This window comes from Oncorhynchus keta, chromosome 34 (genome assembly GCF_023373465.1).
Source record: "Oncorhynchus keta strain PuntledgeMale-10-30-2019 chromosome 34, Oket_V2, whole genome shotgun sequence".
In the NCBI taxonomy this organism is placed as follows: Eukaryota; Metazoa; Chordata; class Actinopteri; order Salmoniformes; family Salmonidae; genus Oncorhynchus; species Oncorhynchus keta.
Genome location: NC_068454.1, coordinates 72,840,744 through 72,858,392, shown reverse-complemented (window position 1 = coordinate 72,858,392; position 17,649 = coordinate 72,840,744). Strand labels below are relative to the sequence as shown.

Genomic DNA, 17,649 nt, shown 5'->3' with positions numbered 1-17,649 from the left:
GGCGCCGACAGACATGGCCACCTCGCGTTCCTAGGAAACTATGCACTATTTAGTGTTTTTACGTGTTATTTCTTACATTGTACCCCAGGTAATCTTAGGTTTTATTACATACAGTAAGGAGGAACTATTGGATATAAGAGCACCGTCAACTCACCATCATTACGACCAGGAATACGACTTTCCCGAAGCGGATCCTGTGTTTTTCCCACCACCCAGGACAATGGATCGGATCCCAGCCGGCGACCCAAAACAACAACGCCGTAAAAGGGGCAGATGAAGCGGTCTTCTGGTCAGACTCCGGAGATGGGCACATCGCGCACCACTCCCTAGCATACTACTCGCCAATGTCCAGTCTCTTGACAACAAGGTTGATGAAATCCGAGCAAGGGTAGCATTCCAGAGAGACATCAGAGACTGTAATGTTCTTTGCTTCACGGAAACATGGCTCATTCGAGACACACTATCAGAGTCATTACAGCCAGCTGGTTTCTTCAAGCATCGCGCCGACAGAAACAAGCATCTTTCTGGTAAGAAGAGGGGCAGGGGGGTATGCCTTATGATTAACGAGACGAGGTGTGATCATAACAGCATACCGGAACTCAAGTCCTTCTGTTGACCTGACTTAGAATTCCTCACAATCAAATGTCGACCTCATTATCTACCAAGAGAATTCTCTTCGATTATAATCACAGCCGTATATATTCCCCCCAAACAGACACATCGACGACCCTGAACAAACTTTATTTGACTCTATGTAAACTGGAAACTACATATCCTGAGGCTGCATTCATTGTAGCTGGGGATATTAACAAGGCTAATCTGAAAACAAGACTCCCTAAATTCTATCAGCATATTGATTGTGCAACCAGGGCTGGTAAAACCCTGGATCATTGTTATTCTAACTTCCGCAATGCATATAAGTCCCTCCCCCGCCCTCCTTTCGGAAAAGCTGACCACGACTCCATTTTGTTGCTCCCAGCCTATAGACAGAGACTAAAACAGGAAGCTCCCGCGCTCAGGTCTGTTCAACGCAGGTCCGACCAATCTAATTCCACGCTTCAAGATTGCTTCGATCACGTGGATTGGGATATGCTTCGCATTGCGTCAAACAACATCATTGATGAATACGCCGATTCGGTATGCGAGTTTATTAGCATCGACGATGTCGTACCCACAGCAACTATTAAAACATTCCCAAACCAGAAACTGTGGATTGATGGCAGCATTCGCGCGAAACTGAAAGCACGAACCACTGCTTTTAACCAGGGCAAGGTGACCGGAAACATGACCGAATACAAACAGTGTAGCTATTCCCTCAGCAAGGCAATCAAACAAGTTAAGCATCAGTATAGAGACAAAGTACAGTCACAATTCAACGGCTCAGACACAAGAGGTATGTGGCAGGGTCTACAGTCAATCACGGATTACAAAAAGAAAACCAGCCCCATCGCGGACTAGGATGTCTTGCTCCCAGACAGACTAAACAACTTCTTTGCTCACTTTGAGGACAATACAGTGCCACTGACACGGCCCGCTACCAAAACCTGCGGACTCTCCTTCACTGCAGCCGACATGAGTAAAACATTTAAACGTGTTAACCCTCGCAAGGCTGCAGGCCCAGACGGCATCCCCAGCCGCGTCCTCAGAGCATGCGCAGAACAGCTTGCTGGTGTGTTTACGGACATATTCAATCAATCCCCAGTCTGCTGTTCCCACATGCTTCATGAGGGCCACCATTGTTCCTGTTCCCAAAAAAGCTAAGATAACTGAGCTAAACGACTACCACCCCGTAGCATTAACCTCTGTCATCATTAAGTGCTTTGAGAGACTAGTCAAGGACCATATCACCTCCACCCTACATGACACCCTAGACCCACTCCAATTTGCTTAGCGCCCCAATAGGTCCACAGACGACGCAATCGCAACCACACTGCACACTGCCCTAACCCATCTGGACAAGAGGAATACCTACGTGAGAATTCTGTTCATCGACTACAGCTCAGCATTTAAGCATAATACCCTCCAAAATCGTCATCAAGCTCGAGGCCCTGGGTCTCGACCCCGCCCTGTGCAACTGGGTACTGGACTTCCTGACGGGCCACCCCCAGGTGGTGAGGGTAGGTAACAACATCTCCACCCCGCTGATCCTCAAAACTGGGGCCCAACAACGGTGCATTCTGAACCCTCTCCTGTACTCCCTGTTCACCCACGACTGCGTGGCCATGCACACCTCCAACTCAAGGGCCCTCGGAGTATGGTGTCAGGAAAATAACCTCACACTCAACGTCAACAAAACAAAGGAGATGATCGTGGACTTCAGGAAACAACAGAGGGAGCACCCCCCTATCCACATCGACTGGAAAGTAGTGGAGAGGGTAGTAAGTTTTAGGTTCCTCGGCGTACACATCACAGACAAACTGAATTGGTCCACCCACACATGTGCAGCAGCGCCTCTTCAACCTCAGGAGGCTGAAGAAATTCGGCTTGTCACCAAAAGCACTCAAACAGATGCACAATCGAGAGCATCCTGTCGGGCTGTATTACCTTCTGGTACGGCAACTGCTCTGCCCACAACCTACCTGCCCTCCAGGACACTTACACCACCCGATGTCACAGGAAGTTCATAAAGATCATCAAGGACAATAACCACCCGAGCCACTGCCTGTTCACCCCGCTATCATCCAGAAGGCGAGGTCAGTACAGGTGCATCAAAGCTGGGACCGAGAGACTGAAAAACAGCTTCTATCTCAAGACCATCAGACTGCCAACATACTGACTCAACTCCAGCCACTTTAATATTGGAAAAATTGATGTAAAAAATGTATCACTAGCCACTTTAAACAATGCAACTTAAAATAATGGTTACATACCCTACATTACTCATCTCATATGTATATCCTGTACTCTATACCATCTCCTGCATCTTGCCATCTTTATGTAATACATGTATCACTAGCCACTTTAAACATGCCACATTTATATGTTTATATACCCTACATTACTCATCTCATATGTATATACTGTACTCGATACCATCTACTGCATCTTGTCTATGCCGTTCTGTACCATCACTCATTCATATATCTTTCTGTACATATTCTTCAACCTTTACACTTGTCGCTGTTGTGAAATTGTTAGGTTAGATTACTCGTTGGTTATTACTGCATTGTCGGAACTGCACAAGCACAAGCATTTCGCTACACTTGCATTAACATCTGCTAGCCATGTGTATGTGACAAATAAAATTTGATTTGATTTGATCCTTCAGTGCATCCAGAGGATGTGTGAATGGGAGAGACATTTCGTGGTGAATGCACCGTCTAGCGCAGTCAGATGGAGAGACTGTAAAAAACGGTTAATGAATTGAAGACAGGCTACTGGGCAGTGTCTGGTCTGCTGGAAATCAATCTCTAAAATGTTATTCACAGCTTGTACTATTTCCTTGACGTTTAATGAATTGATACATTACTGGATGAGGGTTGAAATTCAAACATCCTTGTTAGACTTTATACGGTAAAGAATTGATTAATTATAAGCCACTAATGCCACTCCTTGATTACTGCGTAAAATACCATCAGATGGGACTAATTTAGCTATGTCATTTAAAATCGCCATGGTAATGCCGTGCAGACGGGTAGAGCTCCAATCTGCTGGAATAAGCATTTGATTTTCCAGCTGAGAGCTGCGTTGCTGTAACACACATTAATCTGCCCAACGCCAACCTTGTAAGTACGCCAACCAAAGTGGCAAAATGAACGTTGCCATGGGAACCTCTTCCCTGGAAACCCCTGGCGGCTTGGCAATGTGCCAAACCAATGGTTGCTAGGGCACAGCTGTCAATCTCTGCCCGGGCCAGGCTGGTGTGCCAGGCGTGCCCCTGGCCCCTCCCAGTCGGGATGCATTACATTACGTAAACTACAGGATAGTAACCTTCTCTAGGTTTCTCTACTCAAATGTGGAGTTTGAAATTTCAAATCAAATGTTGCAGTAGGTTGAGAAGAAAATAGGCATGGCTCTAGTCATGTCTATTTGTTGTACATGGACTATAGACAGCTATGTTAAAGCCATAGAATCCAGGAGTCTATTTGTTGTACATGGACTATATACAGCTATGGTAAAACCATAGAATACAGGAGTCTATTTGTTGTACATGGACTATAGACAGCTATGTTAAAGCCATAGAATCCAGGAGTCTATTTGTTGTACATGGACTATATACAGCTATGGTAAAACCATAGAATACAGGAGTCTATTTGTTGTACATGGACTATAGACAGCTATGTTAAAACCATAGAATCCAGGAGTCTATTTGTTGTACATGGACTATATACAGCTATGGTAAAACCATAGAATACAGGAGTCTATTTGTTGTACATGGACTATAGACAGCTATGGTAAAACCATAGAATACAGGAGTCTATTTGTTGTACATGGACTATAGACAGCTATGGTAAAACCATAGAATACAGGAGTCTATTTGTTGTACATGGACTATAGACAGCTATGGTAAAAACCATAGAATCCAGGAGTCTATTTGTTGTACATGGACTATAGACAGCTATGGTAAAACCATAGAATATAGGAGTCTATTTGTTGTACATGGACTATAGACAGCTATGGTAAAACCATAGAATACAGGAGTCTATTTGTTGTACATGGACTATAGACAGCTATGGTAAAAACCATAGAATACAGGAGTCTATTTGTTGTACATGGACTATAGACAGCTATGGTAAAACCATAGAATACAGGAGTCTATTTGTTGTACATGGACTATATACAGCTATGGTAAAAACCATAGAATACAGGAGTCTAGTTGTTGTACATGGACTATAGACAGCTATGGTAAAACCATAGAATCCAGGAGTCTATTTGTTGTACATGGACTATAGACAGCTATGGTAAAACCATAGAATACAGGAGTCTATTTGTTGTACATGGACTATAGACAGCTATGGTAAAACCATAGAATACAGGAGTCTATTTGTTGTACATGGACTATAGACAGCTATGGTAAAACCATAGAATACAGGAGTCTATTTGTTGTACATGGACTATAGACAGCTATGGTAAAAACCATAGAATCCAGGAGTCTATTTGTTGTACATGGACTATAGACAGCTATGGTAAAACCATAGAATACAGGAGTCTATTTGTTGTACATGGACTATAGACAGCTATGGTAAAACCATAGAATACAGGAGTCTATTTGTTGTACATGGACTATAGACAGCTATGGTAAAAACCATAGAATCCAGGAGTCTATTTGTTGTACATGGACTATAGACAGCTATGGTAAAACCATAGAATACAGGAGTCTATTTGTTGTACATGGACTATATACAGCTATGGTAAAACCATAGAATATAGGAGTCTATTTGTTGTACATGGACTATATACAGCTATGGTAAAACCATAGAATCCAGGAGTCTATTGGTTGTACATGGACTATAGACAGCTATGGTAAAAACCATAGAATACAGGAGTCTATTTGTTGTACATGGACTATAGACAGCTATGGTAAAACCATAGAATACAGGAGTCTATTTGTTGTACATGGACTATAGACAGCTATGGTAAAAACCATAGAATACAGGAGTCTATTGGTTGTACATGGACTATAGACAGCTATGGTAAAAACCATAGAATACAGGAGTCTATTTGTTGTACATGGACTATAGACAGCTATGGTAAAACCATAGAATCCAGGAGTCTATTTGTTGTACATGGACTATATACAGCTATGGTAAAAACCATAGAATACAGGAGTCTAGTTGTTGTACATGGACTATAGACAGCTATGGTAAAACCATAGAATACAGGAGTCTAGTTGTTGTACATGGACTATAGACAGCTATGTTAAAGCCATAGAATACAGGAGTCTAGTTGTTGTACATGGACTATAGACAGCTATGTTAAAACCATAGAATCCAGGAGTCTCATAAGCAAACTGTAGTCACCACAGCAGAATGAGTCATGAGTCATGAGTCATGAGTCATGCCAGAAACAGGGAGGTGAAGAGACCTGGTTCTCCATAAAGCAGATGGGATAGTAGAGCTTTTCTATAGAGGCAGCAAGACAGCTGTCTGTCAGACAGAAAACAGAAGATAAAACAGATTGAGAAACAGGAGACCTAAAAGACTGATGGGTGTTAGAAGTGATGATGACGACCCAGACCCAGGGTGCAGGGAGTGAGGGATGGAATGATGGATGGAGGTAGAGAGGAGGAGAGGATATTACCTCATGGCTGTTCTGCTGAGGACCAGGAAGACAGGAGAGGGCAGTCAGGTGATGGGTCCGGTCCCCACACTGAAACACAAAGAGTCACAAGGGCTTAGAGAGAAACGTACTGTAGAGGTGCAGCACCATAGCTGCTGTGGAAAAACACAGTGTTGTTTTCCAGTCATATGATCGATGAGTGAGATATTTCTATTTGAATGAGGTAGATATTCCAGACAACAGATTATAAGTCAACTTCTTTCCAGAGGGGCGGAGATTCATAACATATGAATCATAACAGCTTCAATTTCATCCAAGTGTCAAGTAAGTAATTGCACAGCTACTTAACGTAATACCCACATTCAAATACCACTGCCAGTTTTTTGGAGTGATTATGATGACAGTGTGACATTTTAAATATCACCGTCAATTCTAACTGCTCAGCTTCAGAAGATAGATAAACACATGGTTCAGTACGACACATTACAGTATACATCAGTAGTATGATTGAAATGGAAATATGAAATGAGAATTTACCACTGGGAAGTAGTTTCCTCTAACTTCCTGAGCTCTGACGGGTTTTCTTTGTCTCAGCATCTGACACGGCACGTTAAACCAACGTGCCAAATATGAGGACCAATTTTTAAACGTACACAGATTCGGGCCATGGTGGTGACATGCACTTTTAATAGTCAATGTCAATATTTTGACACCAGTATATGGGCTCAGAGCAGAGAAACGTTCCATGCCCTGTTTTCTATGGGTCAGAAAAAGGTCATTGCTAATGAGGGAAATGAAAAGCAGGCAAACACAGCTGCAATTAAAATGATTCAATTACACAATCAATTATCACCATCTACAGTAAATAAACAGGCAAAATAATGAAATGAACAATCATCTATCAACGCTATGCTGTGTGATCTGTACAAGGAGGTCAGAAATACAGCACTATAGATAGAGTGTAAATTAATCAGAATAAATGTCACATGCAGAACTTCAACCAAATCCACATTCAGCATCTACAGTGCCTGTCTCATTCAGTTCAAGTGCTTTCATTAATGCATTTATAAAATTTAGCCAGGTTGATTTACTTAATCATTGGTTAATTCAGCACAATGCAAAATGGCAATATTTTGTACAGGTTATCCAGATTTAATTGGCCACTTGAAGAATTTTGACAATCATACGCAAATTTGAAAGTACTACTCAGGGAATGACATGGGATGTTTTGGGCAAATATATAGGCATTAAAAAACAGATATTTCATGGTATTTGAAGTATCATAAATGTAGGGTGTTGAAATATAATCTGATTCACACCTCCTCTCCCTCTTTGATCTTTCAGGAAAGCATCTGGACACACATCTGCACACATGTCCAATCCCTAATATCAAAATAAGCCTCACTTTACCATCTAAACAAACACGTGTCCTTTCCTCCCCATTCTGAATCATTAGAAGACACAGATCTCGGTGTATAAGCTGAGCCTCCTGCTTGTGCTTGATAAATATAACTTCAAACGGCACAGCAGCCAAACGGTTTCAGCTGGCCGGACTGGGAGGCACAATGACTATAATAACCCCCTCCACCACCTGGGACACACATCCTAGTTCACTTACCCTCCTCCCTGAGAGAGAGAGAGAGAGAGAGAGAGAGAGAGAGAGAGAGAGAGAGAGAGAGAGAGAGAGAGAGAGAGAGAGAGGGCGAGCGAGCTTTCATGTCTGTGTGCACATGTGTCTTTGTCTCAGTATGCCTCCCTCCCCCCCACGACTCTCCATCTCCATGTCTGTGTACACAGCGTATGTATAGAGGAACCTTTTGTACCTCGGTTTTAGAGAGGAAATGCACCCCCCTGCCCCCCTCATTCGACTACTTGCCCCTCGCCCCTTGCCTCTTTCCCCCTACCATTCGCCCCTCAAATGTAATGCCTGATTGACCACAGCACCCCTTCGGGAGGTCAAAGGGCAGACAAAACAGTCTGGTGTCATGGCAACCTGACTGCCACCATCTAGAATGGTTAGGGGATGGGGGGAGGGTCAAAGGAGCTGTCAGTCAAACCATTTTCAATCCCGCAACAGGTTTGCAAAGGTTGAGGCGAAACACACGCACTCACACATGCCTGCATAGAGGCTTAGAGTGCACCTGCATCCCCAAAACATCGTAAAGCTTTATAAATCAGTGTCCATTCTACCAAACGTCTTATTTAATACAAATGATTTCTGAATTAGGTAGTAATGTATAACTGTAGACTTAAAATGAGGATCACATAGGTAGTTACTCTGGTATAAAGCTTAGTGTGTTTTACACAAAAAGGTGATGAGTGCTCACTACACTGCAGAAGTTAACCTTAACCCTCTTAATATGTCAAATGTATGCATGCATGACTGTAAATCGCTTTGGATAAAAGCATCTGCTAAATGGCATGTATTATATTATACTATTAACATACATCCGATTTCTGACTACTGGACTTTCTGACTACTCCCCTCACACTTCCCTCAGCAATCTGTGCATATGTGTGGCTGTGCAAACATCCTATATGAACATGCTGCTTTAGTTGGACTAGTAAATGGGCAAAAAAAATGCATAATTTTACATAAAATGCAATTAACACGATTTTACACACAAATTGACATATGGAGTGTGTGCGTGTGTCTATGTGTGTGTGTGTGTGTCAGACTCTCCTGTGTGAGAGGGTCTTTGTTGCTGCTCATTGCAGTGGCAGTGGGGGACTTTAGAGGGGAGTGTAGGGGGGAGTTTAGAGCGATAAATGGGAGGCAAATGCATTCAGATCAATAGTTAGCTGAGAAAGGGTGAGAGTGGGGTTGAGAGAAGTGAGGGAGTGAGAGGGAGGGAGGGAGAGTGGAGGAGGGGAATAAAGGGCCTGATTAATCATTCCTGTATTGTTATTGACTTTCTGTTAAAGAGGTGACTCAGACCCAGAATTATGTGCCTCAGTGTGTGTGTGTGTGTGTGTGTGCGCGTGTGCACAGTGCACAGAGTCAGAGAGTACAAAACCATCAATTACAGCCTTGAAAAGCAAGGGCTTTACCGCATACATAAGCAGTGTGCGGAATTTAGGGGGTTGGGGTCTATTCTACCTTGTCTATACAGTTCTGTTCTTTGGTGATTTATTCTCCTATAGTATAGTCATCTTGAACAGGCCTAGACAACGCAATACATTTCCTGAAAAGACAAAATATCAAATTGCTAAATAGAAAGGTTATATTTTCGGACAGAGGGCGGGATGGGGACGGGACGGGAAGTCCCCTGTGAAGGGTTAATGAACAGCACCTGACGAGCCACTAGACACAACAGAGAGAAGAGAGAAGAGGGGGAAGGAGGAAGTAGAGGAGGAGAGAAGAGGAGGGGAAGGGGAAGTGTTGTATTTCCCGGCCTGACATCTGACCCATTGTCTGGGGTCTGGGAGGTTTGGGAGGGCACGGATAGACACACTGCAGCTGAGCACGGGTCAGCCCTCGTGGAGGGAGGGCCAGGCCTGTCCCCTTCAAATTTCCAATCAAATCTCTGGAAATAAATCTATTTCCATAGCTATTCTGAAAAGTAAAATGCTGACCTTTTTTGACTTACCTCCAAACACACTTTCAAATAGAATTGTCTGATTGCTTCTTTGAGCCATGTAGCCATCCAAACGCTACATGGTCAAGCCCTCATGCTATTTTAAATAGTAAGATGTGTAAATGCAATTAATATTGACCTAATTGCTCCTCAATTATGCTATCATAACACAAATGTCTGATTTGACCCAACAGCACAATTTCCCCCCAATTAATACCACTTTTACAAAAAAGCCCACAGCCGGAAGAGGGCAGCTGCATAGACGGAATGAAAAGTGCCATTCAACTTTACCTTGAACTTGAACAATGCGTCTGGTGTTTGTTCTGGGGTCTTTTCCTGACCTCTCCTTCTCTCTGAGGAACCTCTGAAGCATGAAGTGACCAACCCCAGGCTCTCGTTTCATCTCCCAGCCCTGACCCCCACAGAAACTCCACCACAACCAACCGCCCAGACACACTCAGGAGGCTTTACTTCACGATTCACAATCAATTACTACTAAGTTGGTTTGCTTTGTCACAATATTGTACAGGGGGTATCACAACAGTCTTTTAAGTTGGGGATTCTGCAGCCATGACAGTGGGAACTGGGAGTTTGAACTCAGAAACGGGCCAGCGTCCATGACAGTCCAGCCAGCCACTATAAGATATACACAGTCACACAATGGCATAGTTATTAGGGTAGATCTAGATTAGGGCAGAGAGATATACATGTAGTTCAGAGAGCTGTGTCTCTCTGAATACACAGACATCAAACACAGAGCACTTGCCGGGACACAATGCAATGTGGAACAGGGGGCAGGAGGGAAATGAGGTAGCGGGGTCCGACATCACCTCTCTGTCTCTCTAGTTGTTCTCTCCTCTTTACCATAACCTCCCTCCGTCTCTACCCCACTACATGTACAGTGGGGAGAACAAGTATTTGATACACTGCCGATTTTGCAGGTTTCCCTACTTACAAAGCATGTAGAGGTCTATAATTTTTTATCATAGGTACACTTCAACTGTGAGAGATGGTATCTAAAACAAAAATCCAGAAAATCACATTGTATGATTTTGAAGTAATTCATTTGCATTTTATTGCATGACATAAGTATTTGATCACCTACCAACCAGTAAGAATACCGGCTCTCACAGACCTGTTAGTTTTTCTTTAAGAAGCCCTCCTGTTCTCCACTCATTACCTGTATTAACTGCACCTGTTTGAACTCATTACCTGTATAAAAGACACCTGTCCACACACTCAATCAAACAGACTCCAACCTCTCCACAATGGCCAAGACCAGAGAGCTGTGTAAGGACATCGGGAATAAAATTGTAGACCTGCACAAGGCTGGGACGGGCTACAGGACAATAGGCAAGCAGCTTGGTGAGAAGGCAACAACTGTTGGCTCAATTATTAGAAAATGGAAGAAGTTCAAGATGACGGTCAATCACCCTCGGTCTGGGGCTCCATGCAAGATCTCATCTCTTGGGGCATCAATGATCATGAGGAAGGTGAGGGATCAGCCCAGAACTACACGGCAGGACCTGGTCAATGACCTGAAGAGAGTTGGGACCACAGTCTCAAAGAAAACTATTAGTAACACACTATGCCGTCATGGATTAAAATCCTGCAGCGCACGCAAGGTCCCCCTGCTCAAGCCAGCGCATGTCCAGGTCCGTCTGAAGTTTGCCAATGACCATCTGGATGATCCAGAGGAGGAATGGGAGAAGGTCATGTGGTCTGATGAGACAAAAATTGAGCTTTTTGGTCTAAACTCCACTTGCTGTGTTTGGAGGAAGAAGAAGGATGAGTACAACCCCAATAACACCATTCCAACCGGGAAGCATGGAGGTGGAAACATCATTTTTTGGGGATGCTTTTCTGCAAATGGGACATGACGACTGCACCGTATTGAGGGGAGGATGGATGGGGCCATGTATCACGAGATCTTGGCCAACAACCTCCTTCCCTCAGTAAGAGCATTGAAGATGGGTCGTGGCTGGGTCTTCCAGCATGACAACGACCCGAAACACACAGCCAGGGAAACTAAGGAGTGGCTCCGTAAGAAGCATCTCAAGGTCCTGGAGTGGCCTAGCCAGTCTCCAGACCTGAACCCAATAGAAAATCTTTGGAGTGAGCTGAAAGTCCGTATTGCCCAGCGACAGACCCGAAACCTGAAGGATCTGGAGAAGGTCTGCATGGAGGAGTGGGCCAAAATCCCTGCTGCAGTGTGTGCAAACCTGGTCAAGAACTACAGGAAACGTATGATCTCTGTAATTGCAAACAAAGATTTCTGTACCAAATATTATGTTCTGCTTTTCTGATGTATCAAATACTTATGTCATGCAATAAAATGCAAATGAATTACTTAAAAATCATACAATGTGATTTTCTGGATTTTTGTTTTAGATTCTGTCTCTCACAGTTGAAGTGTACCTATGATAAAAATTACAGACATTTACCTGCTTTGTAAGTAGAAAAACCTGCAAAATCGGCAGTGTATCAAATACTTGTTCTCCTCACTGTACATGTTAGTAATTTAGCAGACACTCTTATCCAGAGATACTTACAGTAGTGAGTGCGTACATTAACTTTTTTTCCATACTGGTCCCCTGTGGGAATGGAATCCACTATCCTGGCATTGCAAGCGCCATGCTCTACCAACTGAGCAGCACTACCTCCCTGTGCTTCTGACACCATTCTTTGCCTTCCTCTGCCTCTTCGCCTTCCCTCCTTCCTTCCTCCTCTCCACCCTTCTATTCCCCTCCACCCTTCCTCTGCCTCTTCGCCTCCCCACCTCTCTCCGTCTGGCACTAGGGCACATAGCACCAAAGGGTGTTTCTCTGTGAATACGGCCGGCTAGCGCCACCAATGGTACTGCAGAGCATAGCTGAGCAGAAAATAGGAGTAGACTGTGAAGGCTTGTGAGCCGTGTCAATATGGCAGCCAGACAGCCAGCCAGCAGGCCTGACTCATAGTCACACCACACCAACAATCTACACGCCATGAGTTATCTGATAGACAGTATCGGCCGCTGCCTGTGTATGCCATGTTTATGGTTGTATATGTTTCTGTGTGCCATCTTAATAGTGTTCTGTTTGCTTCACAGAAAGCTTCTCTGGGAGCTCCCCCCAGTCTGTCAGACAGTCTTGTGGAGGACCCGAGATAGTTCTGGAATTTTTGCCTCAGCAGGAAGGTATGCTGGCATGTGACGATCAGCAATATGAATATCAATGTTAGTGGGAGCTGAATCAGTGGTGACTGACCACGATAGTCCAGTGGGACATGTGAGGAAGATGTCATGTAAACTAGATGATAAGAACAGGTAGAATCTGGTGACATAGATAATGGCCCTTCCTCAGGAACCCAGCTCAATTAATCATAGAGGACTAGAAACACTGAAAGCAGGAGTGAGAGCTGTGCTGCTAGATTTATATAACACACGCATGCGCACCAGCACACACACACACACACGCACACACGCACACACAGTCTCCCCGTCTCGCTTCCCTTTCAACCCACCCCCAACACCTCGGGCCTTAGATGTCTGTGAGAGAGGGAGAAGGGAGAGGATTAGGATCAGAACTAGAGAAGGGAACAGAGAGAAAGAAAGAAAGTAAGAAAGAAATAAAGAGGGACGGAGGAAGGGGGAGGAAACATGGTGAGACTGAGAAAGATCAGGAGAGAGAGGGAAGGAGGGAGGGAGGGAGGCCGGGTGGGGGAGGAGAGAGACAGACATGGTGGAGAGGGAGAAGAGAGAGCAGAGAGTTTGCCGAGGTAAGAGGCAAAGCTGTGACCTACTAATGTAGAACCGAGGAATTCTCACTGCTGACTCGAAACACATTCCTCCCGCCTGTACAGTTTAACCCCCACACCACCACCACTACCACTGCCTCAATCTACAGTGCAAATACAGGACAAAACTACACTAAACAATCTTCACAAAAATGTAAAAACTGTACAGTATCACAAGAATGTAGCCATTCATACACCCGTCAAATTACAAGGGGTTGCCCATGAAGAGAAAGACCCTGACTCCGAGAGAAGGTAATATTGTGTCCGAACAATGACAATGGTGTAATTTGAAGTGATGTGTGTAATTCAAGGTAAAACACATTTTTGAAGGTATTAGAACATCAATTACTGAACACAATGGCATAAATACTTCAGAAGAGGTATGAAGAGTTGTTAAAGAGGCTTTCTAGTTCTATCAAAATGTAAAACATTCTGGATACATCATACCTGACTTATCATAATACCTTTTCACCTTTAAAGTAAGAATGGACTATTATCTCAACTAAGAATGAATGATTAGTAGGCAGAAATTGATTTGGTTAATCAAAACATTTCAAATATTAGCTTTCATTTCATACTGGGATGGACATACTGTATATACCCTGATATACATAAAGTATATTCCAGCCTAAGTCTAAGTGATTAACTAACCCATTAATTAACCTAACCTAAACCAACCCAGACCAAAATGTACTGGAACTCCAACAGACCCCCCCATATTAGGCAATATGAATCCAAACAGAACTCACAGCTCGTCTGGTTCTGCCTTGTTTCAGCGGTCTGTGTCCTTGTCAAGCTGAAGCAGACACATAGTGACACAACTGGAACAATGATTCCGGAGGGGGGGTGTTCTCTCACCCGGACCCTGAGAGTGGGAATGCATCAATGATGGTCACATGCTGTTTTTTCTATCTATGCCCCAGTCAGTCAGTCAGTCATTCCCTCCATTGTGGACCCAGTAGCTTGTTGTACCTTCTGTAGCAGGCCCACCCCCTCTCAGAGTCAGACAAGTACTAGTTGTATAATTGATAGTGCTGGATGAGTAATGCTTCATTAAGGGAAGCACATTTGTGGCCTCCTCCACTGCAGCACTGACGCTGAGACGGCTGGGAGAGCCTGAGGAACTGACGTCAAACTAGAGCCGGTTCAAATATTTAACGGCTGGTAACTGATCTGTGGCATTCCATCATCACAGGCTGTATATCTAGCAGCACTGACTGACCTCTCTATCATTTATTTCTATTGTCATATGAGGTGTGAGACCGTGGATCCACCATGTCGTCATAGTGTGATACTGTGCGATTTTGGACTAGCAAACAACACACTTTAATTTCCAAAAAGTGCTACAGTGTACAATGGCTTTTCATCCTGATGAAAATACAAAACGGCAAATACAGTAAACATATGATTATCTCTTTTGTTTTACACAAACCTTAAACTATAAAGGCTTAGTTTGCTTATGTGTTGAGATGATGGTATAAACCATATAGACTATCACCTTCAGCGAGACTGGGGGAAGGACAAGAGAGCACCGTTACGCCGTGCTTTCAGTCCACCTGATAAGACAATAGAGTAGAGATCTCAGTCAGGCCTTTCAGAAAGCCAGTCAGCCAGGCCTTCTTTTCAGCCCTTCTACCCACTATTAACCAAGCCTGCAGGCGCCTAGCAGTGGGGTGTCTAGGCCTGCGCTCCATACTTAAGTCCCCAGCTTAACCTCCATTCAGACACAAAGCCCCTTAGCCATGGCTATCAGGACCACGTCCATCCCCGCCGTCACCCTCCGACAACTCCCAATCGGGGTACCCCCCTCTCCGTCCCTTCCCCAATTTTACACCCTGGCAGGGCGACATCTGGGGGTGTCTTTGTGCGCACGCAAAGAGGCCGAGGTACGGGGGACGAGAGCACATAGCGGGTCTCCATGGAGATGTACAGGGCGGCTAAGAGCTGGGATGGAATAAGAATATAACACACACATCCATGTACACACAGAACACATTCTGGCCTCTGAAATTAAGTATGAATGGAGGGACACACCGATTTGTGCAAATCTAACAGTGGAAGCGAGGGTGGAGCCAATAGCATGGGGACGGACAGAGAAGGCCCACAGAGATTGCTGTAAGTTAGACTGCCGTCCGTATTAGTCGATAAATAGAGAAGCACATTCAGAAGAGATGTGTTTATGTACAGACTAACAGACAGATGTATTGAGGACACAAACAGACAGGAAGTAGGGGAGAACGAGGAACGAGTTAGAGAGAGAGCGGCGATGGGGATACCCCTATAATAGAACTACATTCACTTCACAATGCCACCTTTTTACCAGTTAAATATTATGTCAAACTCATCATAATGACTCCAAACTGTGCAGAAAATATGCATACAATAATTGAACGAAGCTTACGACGATAAAACACTTACATACCCATACACCCGAAGATTAAACAAACAAAAAAACGGAGGAAAATTACCCCCCTTCTTCCCTCCCTTTCGGCCTCACTACTGGGCCCCAATTTCAGTTTCACCTTTTCCAACATAGTTTTCAATGGGAAAATCCAAGCTAAAATATCAAAACTTACAATTTAAAAAAAGCAATCATGGCATTTCATTTGGGCGAGAGAGAAACGTGGAAGGACGGAGGAAAACCTTCCAATGGGAGCGGGAGGAAGGAAAGGGTTCTAAAGTACACACATGGACATAGACACTTTTTAAAAACAAGAGGAATCACAAGCAACGCTGAAAACCCTAGAAGACATGGAAAGAGAAACCCATGAGATAGATAGAGAAACATAATAATCAGAAACCCTTAAAAAGAAAGTATGTGAATAACAAAAGGATGAGAAAAATACCAGCAGAGGTCGGATGAGTCTGGCAATATTTTCCCCCCTTTTCCTGCGTTTTTGCCTGATTCCACCTCGATCATCCCTCGATCCTTGTTGCTCTCTTCTTTCTCCCTCTCCTCGTTGCTTTGCCTCTCGTGTTGCAGCCTAACTCCAGTCTTCTCTAGTCCTCTCCCCTCTCTCTCTCCTTTTCTGCCTCCTCATCTCCCCTTCACGCAGACACCTTTCTCTTATTTCTTTCCCCTCTTCCTAGATCATTCTTGGAAGAGAACAGAGGGTTAAAGAAAGGAAAGGTCTGGTGGAAAAGCAGACAGTAGGAAATCAAAGCAGAAAAGGCAGCAAAGTGGAGGCAGGATGTTGGCAAGAGGTACGCTGCTCCTGGCTCTGTGCATGGGATCGCACACGCTGGATCAGCACAGAACTGGTTTCGCTGTACACTCGCTAAAGCACAAACACGCCACAGCCAGGGAAAAAAGTATTGGTGGTGTAGCGGAGAGAGCATGGAGAGAGAGAGAAAATGAGGGCGAGAGACAGAGGGAGGGTAAGAGGGCGTCAGTCATCTAGTGTGTGTGTGCAAGTGGAGTAGGAATGGAGGAGAGAGCGAGAGAGGGAGGGAGGGACAGGGCGAGAGAAATAGAGAAAAGGGGTGGTTCTGAAAAGAATATTTTAGGGGGAGGGTAAGAGGAGTGTATAAGTGGAGAGAGGGCAGGGGAGGGGATGGAAATTTTTTCTCCAATTTCACCCATTTTTTAAAACGACCCTCATGCTCTCTCCCCCGTCCTCAGCTGCTTTGTCAATAGTTCAGCCTCTTGCCTTCCCGTTTCTCCTTCCCTTCCTCTCTCCCTTTGTCCAACTCAGGAACATTTCTCTGGCCGTGCACTTGAACTCTGAAAGCTTTCCTCAGTCGATTTCCCCTTTGCTGGCCCCCCAGCACACTCTAACACACAGCCAGCAGGCAGGTGGTGAGCTAGTAAGAGGCACAGACAGAGGAGAGATCAAGAGAGAGAGAGAAGGAGAAAAATAGAGAGAATGGGAGAAAGAGAAACATAGTGAGAGAGAAAGAGAGAGAGAGAAACAGAAAGAGAGAACGAGACCGAGAAAGAGAGAGAGAGACGGAGGGGCAAAAATGGACTGGGAGAACTACACATAGGGGGAGGGGAAAGGTTTGTCAACATGAATTCAAGGTTATGGCTGAGACCAGGTCAACTACTCAGGAAATGTCACTATCTTGGATCATC

At 44.3% G+C, this 17,649-nt stretch overlaps 1 protein-coding gene across 3 annotated transcripts in view; it reads right to left on the bottom strand.

The window, feature by feature from the left end:
- The window catches only part of spaca6 (sperm acrosome associated 6), a 58,078-nt gene extending 41,090 nt beyond the window's left edge, over positions 1-16,988 (bottom strand). For all 3 annotated transcript variants that reach the window (XM_052494696.1, XM_052494694.1, XM_052494697.1), the window contains exons 1-2: positions 16,421-16,988; positions 6,241-6,309 (exon numbers count right to left, since the gene is read on the bottom strand). The gene's annotated coding sequence lies outside the window, so the exon portion shown is untranslated. The remainder of the gene's footprint in view (positions 1-6,240; positions 6,310-16,420) is intronic.
- Positions 16,989-17,649: the final 661 nt, after the last annotated feature.